The following is a 21,983-nucleotide window of genomic DNA, read 5'->3' as shown; positions in this document are numbered from 1 at the left end:
ACTTAGCCAATCACTGACCAATAAAGGCCACAGCTGCAACCAGTGATTGGCTGAGCAGGCAAGTCCTACTCTTAACTCTTGTATGGGAATCAAGAAGAAGACAGAAGCATTAGAGGACCAAATGACCCCAAAAGGGAGCTGCAGTAGACCAGGTTAATTAAGTATAACTTTTTTTTTTCTACAGCCTCAGCAATGTCTAAGAATTTTTCAAATGCCGGAATACTCCTTCAATTTCATGTCTTCTGTGCATAGTTCATAAGGTTTAGATAGATGCATAGATTTTGGAACTTTTTATGGTTAGATTCGGTGTGTGTGTGTGTGTATGCACCCTTAGGGTATGTTCACTCACAGTATAAAATGCAGCCCTAATTTATTTAAATATTTAATGGACATGTTTTCACCATAATACTGGGTTCATACTTTGCAAAATAAAAAATAGCAGTGAAAAAGGAAAAAAATGGCTATATTTTTGTGTATTAATGTGTTTCATTAAAGTTTATAAAGTTTAAGTTGCTGTCAGTACACACATTGTATAAAAAAAGGCAAAAATTCAAACAATGGAATCACTTCCAATTTTTAAAGAGTACCTGCATATTGTACTCAGTGCATAATCCGGCTCATGTACATATAATTCATATGTGTATAGCACCCATATTTCTCACACAAATACCTTCTTTCTGTTGCTCAGTTAGTTTTTCATCCTGTACTTTGGAGGGGGCATGTCCTAACTCTGCATGACTGCTGTGCTGGATCTCTTTATCCAATCACTGCAGGCTGCTCTGTAATCCCCTCCTGATTTCTATACAAATATATGACATATATTAGAAAGGTTAACGGATTGCCACAATGTACAACATATAAAAGTTTTTTTAATACGACAGTGCCAATTTTTATTTTTTTTATTTTAACTAATGCACCAAAACATCAAACCATACAATTAAAAGACAGTGCCCATTTTTAACAATGTGTGCACCAACAACCACTTTTCCATACACTTTAATGGAACACATAATTAGATCTGCCACATTTTATATTTATACATCTTACTGCAGTATTTTTGTTTTCATGTTATAATGTTGGAGCTTTACCTTAGACCAGGTTCATACAGCATAACATTTTACAGGATATTACATTTTACACACGCTTTTGAGGTTGACATAAGGGGGAAAATGGCCATTAAAAATAGGTCAGGATGACATGTCAAAAGTTTATATAAGTGACAGTAACACTAACTGTATCAAAACTATGATATTTGGGGCTATTACTAATGTGTTTGCAATTTATTGTTTCATTGATTTTACTTATAGAAAGTTTATCAACAATTTGCCTTTGAAATTTGAGGCATTTGAACCATCTAAGGAAGTTTAGGAAAGTCATGTGGCTTGCTGGTGGACAAGGATTTAGGCACATTTATGAATAAAAAATTGCATACATTTATTTTTATCTCTTCTCCCCACAGGTTCTCGCATAGAAAAAAGTGGATCCTGTTTCTTTTTGTTGCCATAACTGTGGTGTTACCATCTGGATCGCACTCCTAAACAGGACAAGAAAAAGGAACCAACATACTTTGTGTCTTCGTCCTTTTGTATCTTGTTTGAATGGTAAATATGCCTAACAAAAACAGTACTTTTTTTTAACAGGATGCAAAAAGCCAGTTTGAAGGTCAACTGTAGTGAAGTATATTTTGACAGATTTAGAGTCACAATTTACATCAAAGAGTAGCTTTAACTTAGAAATTAGCTAAAATTATGTAACTTTTGTGTGGATCCCAGTGCCAGAAATGTGCAAAATAGGCACAAACTTCCCCACTGTGTTTACAAGAGGAATAAAAAATAAATAAAACAACCTACAAACCAAGAGCAGAACGAAAGAAAAAAATCAGATCATTTTTTTTACAAAGTGGAATGTTGACATTTGGTCACTTTCTGCTGAACACTCACCCCTACAGAAAATCAAGTAAAACACAGATGGAATAATCACAATTCAAAGAAATATCATATCATTACATTTAGACGATATAACATTATCTTTAAAAAAAACATTTTCAAAGAAAAGCAGAAAGAACAATGATTCGTTGGGGCTTGAACTTTCCTTCAGCTTGCCTGACAGATAATAAACTAGTGAATGAAGTGAGATAAAATAGTCTGTAGAAAGTCTACCTTAAAGGATAGTAATTATGACAGCAATAACTCTCTCTGTGTACTATGAAATTGCATCTGTCCTTACACAGATCAAAAGCAAAAACATTCAAGTTGAGGTTATTTTATGTTATTCAAAAAGATTTTTACAACAAAGAAATAATAAGCATGTCTCCTTGAAAATGTCCCTGCTTAACAATATGGACAAAACAAATTAAATGAATAGCTATGACAATGTTTACTGTTATGAGGAAATGAGGGACTCAATGACAGTACTGCGCTAAACATTTTCTGGAAAACAAGTGGTAAGGAGATTTTAAAGGGGTACTCCGGGGAACTAAACCTAGCTCCCTTCCTTCAAAACAATACCATCTGATTTCTGTCTGATTTCTATTTGGTCTAGAGCTCTGGCTGTACAACCACACGTCCCTTTCCCCTCCCCTACATTGTGAGCTGTGAGAGAAGAGAGGTGAAAATTCTCAGTCACAACTGAGCACATAGCTTCGGTTTTTCAGCTGAAAATCTAATCACTGACTTCTGCTATTCAGAGCAAAGCATGATTTATTGCTGGGGGAATTTTAATCTTAAAGAAAAGACATGTACAGTGTGTGAGTTGCAGTGTGAACATGCACACAGACAGTGAAAGCAGTTGGTTGGCAGCCATTACACAGAGCTGCACTGACTTCTGGGAGTTGTAGTCTGTGCTGCAAACAAGGAAAAAGTATTTAGGAGACATCAGGGGCCAAAGGAGTTGCAAAAACCACATGGATAACAGAGGACACAGAACAGGTATTGTGGTGGCTTTGGGGCATTTTTATGTTTCTTAACTGGAGTAACCCTTTAATAAACAAAATATATAGCAAGCGTGTACTCTATGGTATACATGTGTATTATACACATTATCAGAGGGGAACTATTTTTTTAGCATCGCCATGCTAAAAACAAGTGATTAAAAATGCTAGTGCTAAAATGAAAACACTGTAGTCCAAAGCATGCTAAGACTACATTAAAGAGGAACTCTTGAGAAAAAAAAATGTTTCAAATCAACTGGTGTCAGAAAGTTATACAGGTTTGTAAATTATTTCTATTTAAAGAAATCTTAAGCCTCCTGGTACTTATCAGCTGCTATATACTATTTTATTTTGCTCATAGATTTCCATTTGTTATTGGCAGAAAAGAGACAAAAAAGTTATCATAAAATACATCTGCAAATTTTTCGATGTGTGAACCCTGCCAAGCTGCATATTGTTTCCTAAGTTGGCTCCAGCATACCTAAAAGCAAACATATCTGCAAACCATCTAAAGCAAATACTGTACACATTAGATAATTACTTCAGATTAAAATTGATTATATATCATTCAGCCACTTATATATATATATATATATATATATATGATACTGTAACTTTGATACATTTGTTTCATGTATAGAAGTCATAAATGTGAAGTTGTGAAGTTCCCACTTCAATGAAAACCTAAAAGTCATCTCCCTCAGCAGTTGGCCCCCAATTTTTTGAAGAGTACATAATTTAACTAAAAAATCTGCCTTCCAGAGTTTGGTGCATTATTTCTGATGAACAAGTAGAGTAAAAACTTGATATCAAGGACCCAAAGGCCCAAAGGATAATGCTATAACAAGGTAATGGTATACAGTGTTCAAATAAAAATGATATACCATGCTCACATAATAACTCATATAAAAAGTTATACACTTAAATGGACACCGTCAGATACAAAAACTTGTGATATGTTGTAAAGCATGCAAAACCAAACAACTGCCCCCTCTGCCTGCTTGTACACATACTAGTCATGCTGTGTCCATGCGTCATCACCTATGTCATGGACACACTTACTTGATTGACAGCTGTGAGCGCAGGGCTCACAGCTGGAGGAAACATCCTCCCGCCGTCAGCTTGTGTCCCGCTACTGTCAGTGAGGACAAGCTGGGAGTTGTAGTTTTGCTAATGCTAGGGGAGATGTGAGCAGACAGCATACTGAGGGAGGGGGCGGAGACCTGTACAGTGAGGCCACGCCCCATCTCTTTGAGAGGAATTCAGACTAGTGAGCTAAATTAAAAGTGTAATAAAAAAATAAATAAAGGTGCTAGACACATAAAAAATTTTAGCTAGGCAATGTTAGTTTATTTATTTTAATAATATTTTTTTTATCTATAGGGAATGTATTTATTAGTACATACATGAATGTTAATTTGTTATATGTAGAGTAGTTACAAATGTGTTAAATCCTAATGCTTTGAAAAATACTTTCAGATTGTGGAAGGCCAGTACAGCTCTATTGAGTCCAGGGAGTCTCTGTGTACCCTTTTATATTCTAGAAAAGCTTAAGGGGTACTCCGCCCCTAGACATCTTATCCCCTATCCAAAGGATAGGGGATAAGATGTCTGATCGCGGGGGGTCCTGCCGCTGGGGACCCCCACAATCTCTCCTGCAGCACCCCAGTATATCAGCAGCATGGACAAAGGAGAAATAGGCATCCAGCACTCGGCATGCAGTAAAAACGACAGCTTTATTCTTCTTTAATAGGACACAAACACTGCGGCATGAACAATGGTGACGCATTTCAGCAGAACATGTCCACCTTAGTCATACAACGATACAACTGCTTCCCTTCATTCTTATACCCGTTCAAGGCCACACCCACACAGGTGAAAGAAATTCCACCGGTGGCCGCCGTCTCCCAGGCCAGAGAAGAGGAGTCAAGCATATATGTAAATTCACATTGGTACAATGCACATTACACATAATGTTGAAATAAAACATATATGTGAAAGGACCATTAAATAAATATAGTGCATAAAAACATATGCAAAAAACTGTTATCAAGGTTGCGTGGTGTGCAGCAGTGACAATTTTTTAAACTAATTAATTTACATTTTTATTATGTCGCTGCTGCACACCACGCACCCTTGATAACAGTTTTTCGCATATGTTTTTATGCACTATATATATTTAATGGTCCTTTCACATATATAAACAACAACAAAAAACATGGTCTCAAATGACTGGAGGTGCTCAACCCCAAATGCAGTTGTGCATTTATACTGGGGGAGCAGATCCTGCCCTTGCAGTCCGTTGCTAGGGGCGATCCCCAGCATAAAAATGCATACAATGGAGGATGCCTGCAGCGGACTACAAGTGCCACAATAGAATCCTACACCAGATAAACGGTGTGGATATGTAACAATTAGAATACTACAATACAGAAATTTAGGTGCACTACTGTGGTAGATGTATACAATGACATTGGCTATCCCTCAACACTGATGTTAAAATTGAGACATTTGCCAGTGTATCCTTATATGAAGGACACACCAGAGCCCGCACACCAACGCCAAGGTTTCTCAAGTGGCACGGGACCTAACGCTAACCTACCTGTGCGTGAAAAGCACATGCGTGTATTGTAGTCCTTTCACATATATGTTTTATTTCAACATTTTGTGTAATGTGCATTGTACCAATGTGAATTTACATCTATGCTTGACTCCTCTTCTCTTACCTGGGAGGCCGCGCCCACTGGTGGAATTTCTTTCACCTGTGTGGCTGTGGCCTTGAACGGGTATAGGAATGAAGTGAAGCAGTTGTATCGTTGTATGACTAAGGCTGACATGTTCCGCTGAAACGCGTCACCATTGTTCATGCCGCAGTGTTTGTGTCCTATTAAAGAAGAATAAAGCTGTCGTTTTTACCGCATGCCGAGTGCTGTACGCCTATTTCTCCTTTGCTTATTTTCTACGTGTTGGTCCACACGTGTCCGAGACAAGGCGGTTCTTGTAGTGAGCTGGACTTGCTCTTTTTTTCCTGATCAGCAGCATGGAGTTATATTTGCTCTGTGGCTGATGACGGGCGATACAGGGGCCGGGGTATTGTGGCCTCATTGCCCCGCCCCCACATTGCAAGTCTATGGGAGGGGGCGTGACATAACAAGAGAGCTGGGCCGTGATGTCATGATACCACAGTCCCTGTATGGATAGGGGATAAGATGTCTAGGGGCAGAGTACCCCTTTAAATAAGAGATAATGTTTTGTATCCATTTTAAAATGTAAACAATCTCATTTGCACCATTAAATCTGTAGTCTTTATACCAACATAGGGCAATAAGAGGTTCTGTATTACTTCAATAAACTTAATCTCTACAGTTATTTACAAAATTAGAAACTCTTGGCTTACAAATTTAATATGGTAACACATTTTCAATTGAAAACATTAATTGTGTTAAATCAATCAAAAATATTTCTATTATGTCGCAATATTTAGTTTCTCATAAAATGTACCCCATAGAATTTCCAAAATGGTAATTCTCTATATGCAGACCAGCTGTGTATGCAAAGTATAATGTTGAGTTAGAACAGAGCAAACATAATGGAGAAAAATTAGAGCACATTGTTACAGAATACTGTGGAATAAGTGTATAATGTTTCTTTGTATAGACAAAAAAATATGAATATATATATATATATATATATATATATATATATATATATATATATATATAAAACTCAACGTGTGTATGTATGTATGTGTGTATCTTACAGCATCACGTCCAAACGGCTAAAGATATCAACATGAAACTAGGCAAACATGTTACTTATATGTCAACAACAAACATAGGATAGGGGATTCAACCCTTACTCACCCCCATTTGCCAGGGGCGGGGTTTATGTTTAAAGTTCAATACAAGTCAATGGGAAATATATGTAACCGCATAACTTCCAAACGGCTGGAGATATTTTGATAATACTTGGTCACATGTTACTTATATGTCCACTTAAAATATAGGATAGTTAATTTAACCCTTAACTACTCCCATTTGTGAGGGTCGGGGTTTTTGTTTAAAGTCCCATGCAAATCAATGGGAAATATATGTTTCCACATAACTTCCGTACCGCGGGCCGGGATAGGAGGTTGGGATAGGAGGTCGGTATATGAGGACGGGATAGGAGGTCAAGATAGGAGGTCAGGATAGGAGGACGAGATAGGAGGATGGAATAGAAGGACGGGGACAGGAGGATGAGGTAAGGAGGTCTGAATAGGAGGTCCTGATAGGAGGTCTGGATAGCAGGTTGGGATAGATGGACTGGATAGGAGGATGGAATAGGAGGTCGAGATAGGAGGTCGAGATAAGAGGATGGGATATGAGGACAGGATATGAGGACAGGATAGGAGGTCGGGATAGGAGGTCGGGATATGAGGTCGGGATAGGAGGTCAGGATAGGAGGTCGGGATAGGAGGTCGGGATAGGAGGAAGGGATAGTAGGATGGGATAGGAGGACGGGATAGGAGGTCGAGATAGGAAGTCGAGATAGGAGGTCGAGATATGAGGACGGGAAAGGAGGTCGAGATAGGAGGTCAAGATAGGATGTCGGGATAGGAGGCCGGGATAGGAGGACTGTTGCGCCGAGCGCTTCGGGTCCCTGCTCCTCCCTGGAGCGCTCCCGGCGTTCACCTCCATGCAGCGCCCCGGTCAGACCCACTGACCGGGAGCGCTGCATTAGTCTCACCGGCGGGGATGCGACCCGCGTAGCGGGACGCGCCCGCTAGCGGCTCGCATCCCAATCCCCTCACCTGTCCCGTCCTCCGTCGGCTCAGTCCCGGCGCCCGCGGCCCCGCCCCCTAGGGCGCGCGCGTACCAGCTCACTGAGATTTAAAGGGCCAGTTGATTGGCGCCTGGCCCAATCAGTACTCACACCTGTGCCCTCGTTATAAAAACCCACTTCCCCTTCCTAGCATTGCCGGATCTTGTTGCCTCAGTGCCAGTGAAAGCGTTTCTTGTGTATGTTCCAAGCCAGTGTTCCAGACCCTCTGCCGTTGCCCCTGACTACGATCCGTGCTGCCTGCCCTGACCTTCTGCTACGTCCGACCTTGCTCTTGCCTAATCCCTTGTACTGCGCCTGTCTCAGCCATAAGTTGGGGTTGAGTCGCTATCGGGTGGTACGACCTGGGGGTTACCTGCCGCTGCAAGTCCATCCCGCTTTGCGGCGGGCTCTGGTGAAAACCAGCAACCCCTTAGACTTCCCTAGTATGGCCCACGTCATCACCCCACTGACACAGAGGATCCACCACCAGTATCCTCACAGTATACCCATCCGGATCCTGACAGTAGATCCGGCCATGGATCCCGCTGAGGTCCCGCTGCCAGTTGTCGCTGACCTTACCACGGTGGTCGCCCAGCAATCTCAACAGATAGCGCAACAAGGACAACAGCCAGCTGACCCAACTGATCGTCATGCTGCAACAACTTCTGCCACAGTTTCAGCAACCATTTCCTCCGCCAGCTCCCAGCCTCCGCCTGTCCCTGCCGGACAAATTTGATGGGGACTCTAAACTATGCCGTGGTTTCCTGTCTCAATGTTCCCTACACTTGGAGATGATGTCGGACCAATTCCCCACAGAACGGTCTAAGGTGGCTTTCGTGGTTAGTCTCCTGTCTGGAAAGGCCTTGTTATGGGCCACACCGCTCTGGGACTGCAATGATCCTGTCACTGCCACTGTCCAGTCCTTCTTCGCTGAAGTTCGTAGTGTCTTCGAGGAACCAGCCCGGGCCTCCTCTGCCGAGACTGTCTTGCTGAACCTAGTCCAAGGAAGTTCTTCCGTAGGCGAATAGGCTATCCAGTTTCGTACCCTCGCCTCTGAATTATCCTGGAACAATGAGGCCCTCTGCGCGACCTTCAAGAAAAGCTTATCCAGCAACATCAAGGATGTACTGGCCGCACGAGAAATTCCTGCTAACCTGTCTGAACTTATCCATTTGGCCACCCGCATTGACATGCATTTCTCTGAAAGACGCCAGGAGCTCCGACAGGAGAAGGATCTTGTTCGCACCAGGTGATTTCTCTCCCCGGCTCCTCTCTTCTCAAGTCCACTGCAATCTGTTCCTGTGCCTGTTCCTGTGCCTAAAGGTGTATGTATGGTCTTATTTACATTGTGTATGTATGTGTAGGTGTATGTAAGGGTTAAAAACTAAATATCAAATAATTTCTCTCCTCTTGCACTATGTGTTCCGTTCAAACCATCTAGACGGTCTCCTACAGTGACATCCTTTCCATCTAAGCCTTGATATTAATGGATATTATCACTGATTTACCTCCTGGTTCCGGATTTTTTGTTGAGGGATTTTTCTTTGTCAGTTTTTCCCTCAATTGTTGCAGAAATTCTTCAAAGAGATATTCCCTTTTTATAATTTCCCTGCTCATATTATCTGGAAGCAGGAGGTCCAATTTGTAACAAAAAGTCTGGAGAACAAACACTCTATGAAAAGTCTTTAAATAATCCCTAAACTTTAGCTCAACCTGTCCCCCCAAAAATAAAGGTAGTCAATGGTTCCTCAAGCAGTTTCTTTGTACCCAAAGGATAGGGGATAAGTTTTAGATCGCTGAGGTGCAACCTCTGGAAACCCCCACAATCTCAGCACGGGACCACAGCTCTTCATGGGAAGCGTGTCAACCTATGCATGAAACAGTGGCCACCCCCCCCCCCCCCTCCATGTATCTCTGCTTATTTCTACCTCTGGCTCCCTCATAGAAATACATGGAGGGGGCATGTCGGCCGGGGTGAACATGCTCCGTTCCCAGGAAGAGCCAGGTTCCAATGCAGGAGATCATGGGGTTCCAGTAGTCCGACTTCTCGCGATATAAAACTTATCCCCAATCCTTTGGATATAGGATAAGTTTTCTGTGCAATACTTTAAGTATTTAGTCCACTGTAATATGAAAATAAAGTACTTAGTTTAAAAGTTACAATCTGTAGAGAAGAGAACCCTTTACCCTCTGCCTCCACTATACAAATGGTGAATTTTAAGGAATATAATGCCAACCTTGGTCCAATTAACAATTAAAATATACCCTTGGAAGAATAATACATCATGTGGCATTAAAGGGGTACTCTGCCCTAAACATCCTATCCCCTATCCAAAGGATAGGGGATAAAATGTTAGATCGCGGAGGTCCCGTCGCTGGGGACACCCCCAATCTCCGGGGCAGCAGCGGTGGCGTCCAGAGCACGGAAGCTTGCAGCTTCCTCATTTATGATGTCACGCTCCTCCATTCATGTCTATGGGAAGGGACATGACAGCTAGTACATAGCTGTCACGCCTCCACCCATAAACGTGAATGGAGGGGGCGTGGCAGTTGGCATGGCCAGTCATCGGGCACGGAGCAGAGTTCGCTCCAAGCACTGAATTACAGGGGTGCCGCAACGGAGGTTGTGGGGGTCCCCAGCGGCGAGACCCCTGCAATCTAACATCTTAGCCTGCTTTCACACCATAAGTTGCTCCGTTTTCAAGACCCATTATAATAACCTGTTAAAAACCCTTAAAAACAGCCGTTAAACGGCCATTTCAAAATCCCATTAAAGTCTATGGGATTTTATGCTTCTCCGTTATCAGCCGCTATAGCCCATTATGTTTAACGGACGTTATTTATGACGGGATAAATGGGCTTTAACGCGTGATAACGGATAATCGAAAAATCCCATAGACTTTAATAGGATTTTGCAATGGCCATTTAAAGGCAGTTTTTAAGGGTTTTCTTAACGGGACATTATAACGGGTCTTTAAAACGGAGCAACTTATAGTGTGAAATCAGCCATATCCCCCAACCTTTAGATAGGGGATAAGATGTTTTAGCAGAGTACCCCTTTAACAAGACTGAAGAAATGTACTTTGTTGGCAGAACTTAACTCCTTCAGTACAATGATACAAACTTTTATCTCTGAATTATAATTAAGTGGATTACATAGGACAGTTACACTTTTTATGATTTGCCGCGTGTCGCATTAATGAATCAATTACAATGCTCTTGCCAAAGACATAACCCCTGGTGGAAAACAATGCTTAATATTGCTTTGTGTTAGTGATTTATTACACCAATACAAATAATCATCAAACTATCATTAGAGAAAAAACATGTATTGTACACTTAAAATTAATAATGATAGCTTTTCTATAATAGTTACTTGACCATGAAATCTCTTTCAAGCTACAATGAATGATACATTTTCTTTAGCATATACACTATACTGCAATTTGTCAATAGGCTAGTGCAGGGGAATTAAAATACCATAATATTCCATAGATAGAAAGCCTCAGAGTGCTACCAATTAGTTCACTAAGAAGAGACAAGTAATGCCATTACCTTTTTCCACTAGCTTAGCTCTCTATGAAAATAAATATTCTAGTTATTTTTTTCCCCCTCAAATATAAGGATTAGTATGGTTACTCTGAACTAAATAATAAGATTTATACATACAGTGCTGCTGCATTCTTCTGTTGCTGTATATCTAGCCTAGTAGCGTGCACCTGTAGGCCAGGTCCATATAATAGTTTGGTATCAACTAAAGTGCTGGCTGACTTATTCTTTGTCTGTATTGCACATATGGGGGAGTGGCTACCTCCATGTTGGCCTTGCACCCCACCCACCTCTATCAGGTGTGTATATAAGTTGTCTTGGATGTTCCAGACCCTGCCATGCTTACTGAATTGTTCACACAGAGGCATATTCACAGTGTAGGGTCCGTCCCAATGAGGCCACCTTATCGCGGTGGGACGGTCCAAGCTATTTGACCGCCGGCGGAGACAAATTTGCGAGCTAAGTGCCTCACTATTTCATAGTTTCACATTTGCATCTATTACACCATAGCTGTATTGCTTTCCATGTTTTAACTGCATTTTCATGTTTCACCTATATCCTTGTGCTGGCAGTGTGCTGCTGCATTCTTCTGTTGCTATATATATATATATATATATATATATATATATATATATATTCCCAAGACTCCCATAGAACCACAGGAAAGGAGAATTATTTTATTGATCAGCATTTTTTATAGAAACTACAAAGTTGCACTTAATAACAGTCTTTTCATAGGGCAGGATGATTCTCGGATAAAGTCAGAAGGATATATTTCTATTTGTATATTGTGTCATCTCATTCATTACACTGCATAGAGATAGGATGGACATCGCTGTGTGTGTGAGTTACACCGAAAAGCTCATTCCGGGAGCGTTTCACATTTTAGTCACATCAGCGTTCTGGTGGACAGAGAGCAGTGATTTTTACTGCAGCCGTTAACCTCCCAGTTACTTTCTTCAGCACTGTATTACAGAGAGGGGCAGATAGCTGTGTTGCCTCATACATTTCAACAAGCTGTCTCAACTTCATAAACCTTAGCAGAGGAGGCAGGGATCATTTTTCAACGTAATTCTGTGTCTTTGTTCCACAACAAATCATCTGCTGGTTATACTAGTCTGTAGACGGTATAATACCCAGCAGTCCATTCCTAATAGTCTTTGACAGAGTGCAATTTTGTATTTAGTACACAGCTTTTTTGTGCTGCAGCACTGTTGTGTACTCCTGGTGTTGTGCAAATATAAAACATTTTAAGTGTACTGTACCACATTTTTCTGCCCTTATAAGTGCATACCACATACCTACATCTAAGTAGTGTACTATTTTGTACCTGTTAATCTGTCAAGGGCCTAGATACTGTGAAAGTCCAGACAAAAGTAATCATCAGCTGAAGTTATACTAAATTATGTTTTTTTTTTTAAACGTACTGTGTCGCATTTTTCTGCCCTCATAAGTGCATACCACCTTCGTACATCTAAGTAGTGTACTATTTTGTACCTCTTAATCTGTTAAGGGCTTAGATACTGTGAAAGTTCAGGCAAAAAAAATCACCGGCTGGTGTTTTACAAAAATACAGAGTTTGTAAGCGTACTGTAGTGCATTTTTCTGCCCTCATAAGTGCATGTCACATAGGTACATCTAAGTAGTGTACTATGTTGTATCTGTTAATCTGTCAAGGACCTAGATACTGTGAAAGTCCAGGCAAAAGTACTCACCGGCTGGTGTTTTTACTCAGATACTTTTTTAAGTGTACTGTAGTGCATTTTTCTGCCCTCATAAGTGCATACCACATACCTACATCTAAGTAGTGTACTATTTTGTACCTGTTAATCTGTCAAGGGCCTACATCCTGTGAAAGGACAGCCAAAAGTAATCACCGGTTGGTGTTTTACTCCATTACGTTTATTAAGCGTACTGTAGTGCATTTTTTTTTGCCCTCATAAGTGCATACCACATACATACATCTAAGTAGTGTACTATTTTATACCTGTAAATCTGTCAAGGGCCTAGATACTGTGAAAGTCCAGGCAAAAATAATCACTGGGTGGTGTTTTACTCCAATGCGCTTTTTAAGCGTACTGAAGTGCATTTTTCTGCCCTCGTTGTTCCACAACAAATGGTCTGCTGGTTATACTAGTCCGTAGACAGTGTAATACATACCCAGCAGTCCATTCCTGATAGTCTGTGAGAGAGTGCAATTTTGGGTTTATTACACAGTGACAGTGTACTGCTGGTGATTTACAAAAATACGTTTTTTTTTCTCCTTTGTTGGGGAACACCAAACCCCCCAAACTTTTTTAAAAGGAATGTTTTTTTTTTTAAACTATTTCACTTTTTAAATCGCTGCTCAACAGATGATAAGGGTGCTGACTTACTTTTTCACTTAAGAGATGAAAAGTGTCAATTCGGTTTTCTAATACAAGACAGCAAACACATAATTATTTAAATCACAAATTCTTTCAAATATTAATAACAATTACAAAACAACACAATCATATATTGCGACTCCTAACAAACAAATGTATAAAATAGTTATAGATACTTTAAGCAAGTGCCTTGAGGAAAACTCTTGTATAAAAAAATGGAAAAATATATAAAAGGTGGCAGCGGACACAGGTAAAAATAAGTATTTTTAAGTGTACTGTAGCACATTTTTCTGCCCTCATAAGTGCATACCACATACCAATGTCTAAGTAGTGTACTATTTTGTACCTGTTAATCTGTCTAGGGCCTATATACTGTGAAATGACAACCAATAGTACACACATGCTGCTGCTCTAGACAAATACTGTTTTAAGTGTAGTGAGCATAATTGTACTCCCCTCATATACGCAATAAGTATTTCAGACAGAGTAGTGCCAGGACGTGCACAGTGGAGTGGCAGAGGCCTAAATTCATCAGGCAAAGGCAGAGATTACAGCAGAGTAGGGGCGTGTGGCAGCTGGAGTCATAGCGTAGCGAGAGGTCTGAGCTCCCGATGTCAGCTAGCAGTCATGTCTCGACCAGAAACCCAGCAGCTGTGATTGATCGGTTCACTCGGTCATCCACTTCATCCCAAGTGGCATCCGACATCCTCAGACTAAACCTTAGTTGGCATGGCCTCCTTGTTACTCCATGTTAAATTTTGTCCTTTGTACCCACACGCCGGGGCCTGGGACATTAAAACTTGGGAGTTAAAAATCCTCAATTTCAATTTCAAAATCTTAAATTTCAATTTCAAAATCTTAAATTTCAATGGTCTCCTCATGCTTCAGCCACCTCCAAGCTGTGCAATTCAGCCACCATATGTTCTCATGATTCAGCCACCTTCAGGCTGTGTCATTCAGCCACTATATGGTCTCCTCATGTTGCCACAAACTCCAGGCAGTCATTCAGCCACTACAGTATATGGTCTCCTCATACTGATGCCATATTCAGGCTCTGTCATTGTGTCACCATGTGACATGTGGCTCCTTTTTATATTTGGTCCCTTGTACCCATACACCGGGGCCTGGGAAACTAAAACTTGGGAGTTATCATTTTAATTTCAAAATCCTCAATTTAAATTTCAAATTCTTAAATTTCAATGGCCTCCTCATGCTTCTGCCAACTCCAAGCTGTGCAATTCAGACACTATATGGTCTCCTCATGCTTCAGCCAACTCCAAGCTGTGTCATTCAGTTACTATCTGGTCTCCTCATGCTTCTGCCAACTCCAGACTGTGCCATTCAGACACTATATGGTCTCCTCATGCTTCAGTCAACTCCAGGCTGTGTCATTCAGCCACTATACGGTCTCCTCATTCTTCAGCCACCTCCATGCTGTGTAATTCAGCCAATATATGGTTGCTGGGCCTGGGCCTAAACATTTTTATGGTAGCACTAGCTACTAGTGTTGGTTGCAAATTTTCTCATTTCACATTTTTATCGCAAATATCGCTAATTCGCGAATTCCCGAATATTACGAATATATTCGCTATACATTCGAAATTATGAATATTCACTTTTTTCCGCATATGCGCATATTCGAATATGCGCATATTCGCATATGTAAATATTCGCATATTCATTCTTTTTACTTGTGGGCCAATTAGAGTGATGTAAATTCACTTGTCAGAGGCTATCAACAACATCCCTAGCAACCAATAATGAAGTTGGCCCCCCTCACTGTTTTATTCCTCGAATACGCGAATATGCGAATATTCACATATGCGAATATTCGTATATGCGAAATTCGCGAATATAGGACGAAAATTCGTCTATATATTAGCGAAATATCGCAAATTCGAATATGGGCAATGCCGCTCATTGTTTACCAGACACAGCTCCGTATTTTAAGTAGTGGCTGTGCCTGGTATTGCAACTCACTGATATTGATGGCCTAAGCATAAGCCATCATAACTAGTGTTAAAGAGGTACGCTGGTGGTAAACAATTTATTTTAAGGAGCCTAAAAATGCCATAAAAGGTTGAAAAAAAAAACCACATGCATCTGGCGTTTCATATTACTCTATTTACTCAAACTTGTTGGTGATCTTCCGGCTCATCTCATGACGGCTCAGAGTCACTGGCACTGGGAGGGCGTTTCGGTCATCTTTGGTCAAGCAGCAGATATTACTTTCTAAAAGCAGGCCATTGAGGAAACAAGCACCTCTACTGCTCCGCTCTTCCAATCAGCCGATGTCAGGGAGCATTTGAGCAGACGTACCTGCGTGCTGAACTTTTGCTCCTCTTAAAGTGACAGTGGTCACCAGCCTACTAATCTGTCACTGGCGGTGGGGGCAGGCTATCTGGCCCGACTTAAGTGTGTAAAAAAATGGGATGATGGCAGCCGCAGACCACCTCTGTTGTCTGCCCCTGGTGGCGGAAGAAGAAATCACAGGGGGTACACACTTAAAATATAACTTTTAATCAGACATGTTCTAAAAGCATAGGCCCCACAACAAAATTAAGCCAGTATGGTAATTGGACACCAGATCTGTGATATGCAATACAGACCGTATATAGATGAGGTGTGTATTGTATAGAGGGATAGGGTCTAGAAGAGCAGGGTACACAAATAATTGTTCACCCTAGTAATCCCTGTCAGGGAGATGTGGTGAGGTCTACCCCTGCTCCCACAGGGACCGTCGGAGCACTCGCCCTAGAAAGGGCGACCCCTGCCCCGATCTACCCCTTGGACTACACCCTAGAAATCCCTAGTAGTAAAAAATAGCCCTTGTTCCGGTGTACCCGACGCGTTTCAACCACATCGGTGGGTTTATCAGGGGTTAACCAGGCAAGATACAGTACAAGGATAAATATTATCAATAATTAAACTAATTACAAAAATAGAAAGTTGTAAATAGTAGGGAAAAAGCGGAACCGTGAGCGCACATGTAGCTGGAGCACCTATGCGGTTTATGCAATAATGGTGCTAACACTTATGCTTATATTAATCTGGTGACAATGTTGCCCACAGGTGGCTACTCACGGTTACCAACGCTGCCGCAGTGGCGGTATCCCTAGGTGCACTGCCACAGTGGTGGGCAGTGCCTTCAGCCGATCGGTGTCCTGGCTTACCTGCCGCGGACACCCATGCTGTATTTATGTGTGTCTGAAGCGAAAATCACGCGCGCACACTAGCCGCCGCGCGTCACTTCCGGTCATGACGTCTAACTTCCGGTGACGCGTCTCTCGGCGCTGAGCGTCGCTCGTTGCTAGGCAGCGCTCAGGATGAGAGCGCAGCGCTGTCAGCAACTAGTAGAAACAAAGTATTAAGCCGGGAATAACGGACAAGTGGACCTTATATAGAAGGTGCGGAGTAACGGATAACTCATATCGCGAATAGAATCGCGAATAAGTAACTTAGTTAGAGGACCTCAGTACCTCCATATGTATGTGCAGAGTGTCACTGGGACAACCGCATAATTAGGAGGGGAAAGGATGGTTGCTACATATGATGACAGGGGGGGGGGGGGGTATGAAAAGAGCAGATAATTTAGAATAAAAAATAATAAATCAATAAAAGTGAAAACATGTTGGAGAGATGTAACTGAGGTATAGACCTCACAGAGAGGGGGGGGGGGAGGGGGGCGCTACTAGTGAGATTACTCCAAAAAGCAGGCATAACTCAAGGCCTCATTTAATCCACCAGGAGACTGTGTTTGTAGGGAGAAAATCCACCGGGTTTCCTTTTGGAGGATAAACCTATCCCAGTCTCCTCCTCTGGTGGGAGGTCTAACAAGTTCTATCCCCACAAATCTCAGGTTTTGGGCGTCCCCGCCATGTTGGCCATTGATGTGCCGAGCTAGTGGCTTGTCGGCCAAATTAATGATGTCTCTCAAGTGCTCGCCAACTCTTCTCCTAAACTCCCTGATTGTCTTGCCAACATATTCCATACCACAGCTACAGGTGGCTTTGTAAACAATGCCCTTACTCCGGCAGTTGATAAAGTCACGTATGGAATAAATCTGCCCAGTATTGGTGCTAGAGAATGTTTTAGTCACTTGAATATGTTTACAAGAAATGCATCCACTGCAACGGAAGCACCCTTTAATCTGCCTATTCAACCAAGTACCTTGTGCCTGAGGTGGCACATAGTGGCTTTTCACAAGCCTGTCTCTCAGACTACGGCCCTTTCTGAAAGAAATCTGAGGATAAAATCCAAAAACGTCCTTCAGGTCAGGGTCCATCCTCAAAATCTCCCAGTGTTTGCTGAGAATACATCTAACATCTTGTGCTCCCCCATCATAGGTAGCCACCAATCTAATGAGATTATCTGAGTTCAAATCCCGGGGTTTGGGTACAAGCAGACTAGCTCTGTCTACCTCCCTTGTTTCTTGGTATGCTTTTCGTAGAACCCAATCCGGGTAACCTCTGGCCTGAAAGCGCTGCCTCAAATCAGCAGCTTGGCTCATGAACTCAGCTTGGGATGAACAATTCCTCTTCATCCTCAAATATTGCCCTTTAGGGATGCCTCGTTTTAATGGTACCGGGTGAAAACTACGCCATTCCAACAAAGAGTTGGTCGCAGTGGCCTTACGGTATACAGTAGTCTGTAAAGTACCCCTGGCGTCCTTCTTAATGACGACCAGTGATTGCTGCTTTATGACCTGCGGCTGCCAGTTGCCGCTTTAAGATCTGTGGGCAGCGGTTGTAGGCTTCGACCAGCAGTTGCTGCTTTAAGAGCTCCTAAAGGAGATCTGCAGGGGTATATATATATTTAACCCCACAATCTCCTGTATGGGGCCTCGGCTCTGCCGTGTCTCTTCCCGTGCAGGAGGCATGTTGGCTGCAGCATGACGCCATGCCCGACAGCCCCCCTCCATGTATCTCTCTCAGTGAGGTCGACGACACAAGTACTAGCCGACATTGCCTCGCGACATTGCTGGGTCCCAGCGGTCAAACCCCCTGGAATCAACCATTTATCCCCAATCCTGACACTGATGGTCTGGCCCACCAGGCAAATGCCCAGTGTCCCCGATGGCCAGTCCGCCCTCGTTGCCTTGGCAACTTTACCACCCAGCATCAACTGCCTCTCTCTCTCTCGACAACAAACTATGCAGATCGCACAGGACAATAGGAAAAAAAAAAAAAGAAAACTCATGTCATCCACATTTTGCTAACACTATTTCTCACACACAGAAATAAAATAAATGAGTCGAACAAATCAAAGGTAGGTTAAAAAAGGGGAAACTTTATTTATTATTTATTACAATGTTTGTGTAAGGTTTTTTGTAACCTCTCATCACTCACAAAGAGCGTACAGTAACTAATACTCAGGACAGGAAAAACCTCCAGAGGGGAGGAAACCTGTAGGGAATCCATGGCTACTGTATTGCCCTTCCTCTGGGCATACTAAAGGAGGTTACCTCTATAATTTGGGCAAATGTGTCTGTGTATGTGCGTGATTCCAGGGGTTATGTCTTCATCCAACTTCTTGCTGTAAGTCTGGAAATGGGACTCCCCATCCTGGAAATACTGCATCTAAGAGAGAAAAACAAAAGAAAAGAAAGATTATTTACATGTTTATTATAGAAATGTACATGGAACAACACTAACCAATCCTGTGTATGAATATGCATTCCCGGGTTCCTACAGTGTCCAACATCGGCCCCTCACTGATGGAGAATGAGCAGGAGCTGTGTTATTTCTGCTCAGTGCTGCTCTCTGGTGGACAGTGGTTATGACATCACATGTGTGACACGCTGCTGCTCCTGGGAGTTCTATTTGGGCAGTGCTGCTCTCTGATTGGCTGAAATCCAGAAAGCTTTTTAACATATTGTGCATGACTGTTTCTGCAATTTTTTTGTAAAATGGTGCTACTCTCTATGGGGTGCAATGTATTTGTTTCTCCTAACCAGACACTCAGTATATGTAATGTCATTTTGGGTCCTCAGCAGCCTGGGCCCATAGGTTTCTTACACAGATCAGTGTGCCTCTAGCAGGTTCAATGAGCAGCACTGGCTGCCGGGACGTCTGACGAGGGACACCCCTGACAGTGCCCCGCGGAGAGGAATGATGTCACTTGTCATACGTCCTGACAGCCAGCGCTGCTCATTGATTTAACGTGGCTGTGGCTCCTGCTGATAGTTAACCCCTTAAGGACCAAGCCCATTTTGGCCTTAAGGACCAGAGCGTTTTTTGCACATCTGACCACTGTCACTTTAAACATTAATAACTCTGGAATGCTTTTAGTTATCATTCTGATTCCAAGGTTGTTTTTTTCGCGACATATTTTACTTTAACATAGTAGTACATTTTTGTGGTAACTTGCATCCTTTCTTGGTGAAAAATCGCAAAATTTTATGAAAAATTTGAAAATTTTGCATTTTCCTAACTTTGGAAGTTTTCTGCTTGTAAGGAAAATGTATATTACAAATACATTTTTTTAATTCACATATACAATATGTCTACTTTATGTTTGCATCATAAAATTGATGAGTTTTTACTTTTGGAAGACATCAGAGGGCTTCAAAGTTCAGCAGCAATTTTCCAATTTTTCACAAAATTTTCAAACTCAATATTTTTCAGGGACCAGTTCAGTTTTGAAGTGGATTTGAAGGGTCTTCATATTAGAAATACCCCATAAATGACCCCATTATTACACTCACATGTTCTTGTAGACTCTATTTTAGAATTTTTGCAAGTGGTAAAAGGAGAAAAATTTTACTTGAATTTGTAGCCCAATTTCTCTCGAGTAAGCACATACCTCATATGTCATATACCTCATATGTCATATGTAAAGTGTTCGGCGGGCGCAGTAGAGGGCTCAGAAGGGAAGGAGCGACAAGGGGATTTTGGAGAGAACATTTTTCTGAAATGGTTTTTGGGGGGCATGTCACCTTTAGGAAGCCCCTAGTGTGTCAAAACAGCAAAAAAAAAAAAAAAACACATGGCATACCATTTTGGAAACTAGACCCCTCGGGGAATGTAACATGGGAAAAAGTGAGCCTTAATACCCCACAGGTGTTTCATGACTTTTGCAAATGTAAAAAGAAAAAAAAATTACCTAAAATGCTTTTTTTCCCAAAAATTTCACATTTCTAAAAAGGGTAATAGCAGAAAATACCCCCAAAAAATTGAAGCCCAATTTCTCCCGATTCAGAAAACACCCCATATGAGGGTGAAAAGTGCTCTGCTAGCGCACTACAGGTCTTAGAAGAGGAGTAGTCACATTTGGCTTTTTGGAAGCAAATTTTGCTCTGGGGGCATGCCACATTTAGGAAGCCCCTATGGTGCCAGAACAGAAAAAAAAAAAAAAACATATGGCATACCATTTTGAAAACTAGACCCCTCGGGGAACGTAACAAGGGTTTAAGTGAACCTTTATACCCCACAGGTGTTTCACGACTTTTGCATATGTAAAAAAAATAAAAAAAAATGTTTTTTATACCTAAAATGCTTGTTTTCCCAAAAATTTTACATTTTTAAAAAGGGTAAAAGCAGAAAATAGCCCAAAAATTTGTAACACAATTTCTCCTGAGTACGGCGATACCCCATATGTGGCCCTTAACTGTTGCCTTGAAATATGACAGGGCTCCAAAGTGAGAGCGCCATGCCCATTTGAGGCCTAAATTAGGGACTTGCATAGGGGTAGACATAGGGGCATTCTACGCCAGTGATTCCCAAACAGGGTGCCTCCAGCTGTTGTAAAACTCCCAGCATGCCTGGTCAGTCAGTGACTGTCTGGTAATACTGGGAGTAGTTGTTTTGCAACAGCTGGAGGCTCCATTTTGGAAACAGTGGCATACCAGACGTTTTTCATTTTTATTGGGGAGGGGAGCTTTGTAGGGGGTATGTGTGTATGTAGCGTTTTTTACTTTTTATTTTATTTTGTGTTAGTGTAGTGTTTTTAGGGTACAGTTGCACGGGCTGGGGTTCACAGTAGTTTCTCGCTGGCAGTTTGAGCTGCGGCAGAAAATTTGCCGCAGCTCAAACTTGCAGCCGGATACTTACTGTAAACCTCCGCCCATGTGAGTGTACCCTTTACATTCACATTGGGGGGGGGGGATCATCCAGCTGTTGCAAAACTACAACTCCCAGCATGTACGGTGCATGCTGAGAGTTGTAGTTTGCAACAGCTGGAGGCACACCGGTCGTGAAACACTGAGTTAGGTAAAAAAAAAAAACTCTGGGTTTCACAACCAGTGTGCCTTCAGCTGTTTCAAAACTACAACTCTCAGCAGTCACCGACAGACAACTGACATGCTGGGAGTTGTAGTTATGCAACCAGCAGATGCA

The 21,983-nt window shown here is 41.9% G+C and overlaps 1 long non-coding RNA gene across 1 annotated transcript in view; it reads left to right on the top strand.

The window, feature by feature from the left end:
• Positions 1 to 1,583, top strand: part of LOC130360642 (uncharacterized) — a 77,345-nt gene extending 75,762 nt beyond the window's left edge. Inside the window, exon 3 of the long non-coding RNA XR_008890742.1 lies at positions 1,460 to 1,583. This is a non-coding gene — a long non-coding RNA (uncharacterized LOC130360642). The remainder of the gene's footprint in view (positions 1 to 1,459) is intronic.
• The last annotated feature ends 20,400 nt before the right edge of the window (positions 1,584 to 21,983 follow it).

This window comes from Hyla sarda, chromosome 3 (genome assembly GCF_029499605.1).
Source record: "Hyla sarda isolate aHylSar1 chromosome 3, aHylSar1.hap1, whole genome shotgun sequence".
In the NCBI taxonomy this organism is placed as follows: Eukaryota; Metazoa; Chordata; class Amphibia; order Anura; family Hylidae; genus Hyla; species Hyla sarda.
Note: the sequence above shows the minus strand (reverse complement) of the source record. Positions and strands in the feature narration are given on the sequence as shown.